The following is a 2,706-nucleotide window of genomic DNA, read 5'->3' on the forward strand; positions in this document are numbered from 1 at the left end:
AGGTCAAAGGGTAACTTGTGGGGGTCAGTTCTCTCCATCTACCATGAGGCACTGAGGCCAAGCTGTCAAGTTTGTTGGCCAATGCCTTTATCTAATGAGTCCTCTCACCAGCCCTGGTTTGGGTTTATGTGATTATTTTCCTTCTAGGCTTTCTTTCCTATAGCTCAGGTTGGCATTGAAACTGTTGTACAATCAAGGCTAGCATTAAACTTATAATCCTCCTGTTTCTACATCCCAAGAGCTGGAGTTATAGCCATGTGCTATAGGACCTGGCTCAATTTAAAATTTTTTTTGAGACAGGGTCTCACTATGTAGCCCTAATTAGCCTGGAACTTGCTAGGTAGACCAGACTAGTCTGGAAGTCAAAGAGATCCACCTGCCTCTGTCTTCTGAGTGCCAAGATTAAAGGCATGTGCCACTATGCCCAGCTCAATTTTAATTTGTTTGTTTGTTTATTTATTGTTACAGCAGGGTCTCATGTAGCCCAGGCTGGTGTTGAACTTACTTTGTAGCTCAGAATGACCCTTCTGTTATAGTCCTGTTTCTGCCTCCTAAGTGCTGGGCTTCTAGGTGACCACCACCTCACCCAGACTTTATATCCAGCAATGATTCTTAAATTCAGGGAGCCGTTTTACCTTTCAGTTTAAAAACAAGGACTGGGGAGATGAGTTCAATGGGTAAAGTGCTTGGCAGAGTTCAGATCTCCTGAACAAGCATATGAAGTCGGAAAGGTGTGGCAGCCACCTGTAACCCCAGCAGTGTGGAGAAAGAGACAGGGAATACCCTGGGCAAGCTGGATAGATAGACTAACCAATCAGCAAATTTTGTGCTCAGTTGAGAGACTTCACCTCATTAAATAAAGTGAGAGTGATGGAGGAAGACAGCCAATGTTAACTTTGGGATCTCTCTCTCTCTCTCTCTCTCTCTCTCTCTCTCTCTCTCACTCACACACACACACACACACACACACACACACACAGATACACACATACAGACACACACACACAGAGACAGAGAGAGACAGAGAGATATATACACACAAAGCATGCAAGCAAGCAAGCACACACACATGCATGCATGTGTGTGCACACCACTTACACATACACACTAAGGGGGAAAAATAACCAAAAAGCTGTGCTTAGTAACACTTGTCTATAATCCCTACATTTGGGAGATAGAGGCAGAAGGATCAGGAGTTCAAGACCATCCTGTGCTACACAATGAGTCTGAATCTAGCCTGAACTCATGCAAGTCCTTATATCCAGAAAACCAAACAAAATAAGACGAACAACAGCAGCAATACCTTCCACAACACACCCTAGCCTGTGTTAACCTTTGACAGTGAGAGCCTGTGTTGTTATCTACAGAATCCATACTCAAAACCGCACAACAAAGTTACTCAAGAAATTGAAAACAAAAACTTACAATGCTTTAAGCCAGTTTTCAACATCTTGTTGGGTCGCATTTGTAGCTCCTTGGAATGCCTGTGGTCTATGGTTCACAGAATAGAGGCACCAGGAATGTTGTCTGTGCATTGTTCATAGATTTATGGGCCATTAGTCTACTATTTTTAAACAAAAGAGCCCAGAACACCAACCCAGACTCAAAATCTTTGACCTATAGTTTGTCCTGCCTACAAGATGTGCTATGGTAAAGGTGGAGTAAAAACGGGGTATGGTCAACCATTAACAGTCTAGCTTGAGACCCATACCATGAGAGTAAGCCCATGGTGACACTGCCCAGAAGGTCAGAAATCAGAGGCTGGATAAACCAGACACCTAGGATAGAACCAAACATGACCAAAAAAAAAAAAAGTCAATGCAATGATTCCTAATGATACTCTGCTATATTCATAGACAGGAGCCTAGCATAATCATTGTCAGAGGGGCTCCACCCAGCAGCTGATGGAAACAGATGCAGATGCAAAGACCCACAGCCAAACATTAGGTGGCATCAGGAGAATCCTGTGAAAGAGGGGAAGGAAGGATTGAAGGAGTCAGAGGGGTCAAGGACAACACCAGAATATCCACAGAATCAACTAACCTGGGTTCCTGGAGGCTCACAGGGAGCCTGAGCTAGGCCCTCTGTATACATGCTGTAGTTGTGTAGCTTGTTCTTCTTGTGGGACTTCTAACAGTGAGTGTGAGCCATCTCTGACTCTGTTGCCTGCTTTTGGGATCCTCCCACTGGGTTACCTCATCCAGCCTTAACACGAGGGGAGGCACCTAGTCTCATTGCAACTTGATGTACCTGTTTGGTTGATTTCCCTGGGAGATCTGGGCTCTTCTGAAAGGAAATGGAGGAGGAGTGGATGGGGGTGGGGGTGTTAGGAGGGACTGGGAGGACAGGATGTCCTGAAGTCAGGATATAATATATGAGAGAAAAAATTTTTTAAATTAATTACTCTTTCAAAAAAAAAAAGCTTTAAAACCTAACATTTCTTTTTTTTTCTGTTTGTTATCTTATCCATTAACTCACTAACTAACCTTTTCTTCTCTTACTGGGATAAAATATTAAACGGTGCTTTTGATAAAAAGTGGATTTTTTGCCGGGCGGTGGTGGCGCACGCCTTTAATCCCAGCACTTGGGAGGCAGAGGCAGGCGGATTTCTGAGTTCGAGGCCAGCCTGGTCTACAGAGTGAATTCCAGGACAGCCAGAGCTACACAGAGAAACCCTGTCTCGAAAAACCAAAAAAAAAAAAAAAA

This window comes from Grammomys surdaster, unplaced genomic scaffold, assembly GCF_004785775.1.
Source record: "Grammomys surdaster isolate TR1022 unplaced genomic scaffold, NIH_TR_1.0 142, whole genome shotgun sequence".
Lineage (NCBI taxonomy): Eukaryota > Metazoa > Chordata > Mammalia > Rodentia > Muridae > Grammomys > Grammomys surdaster.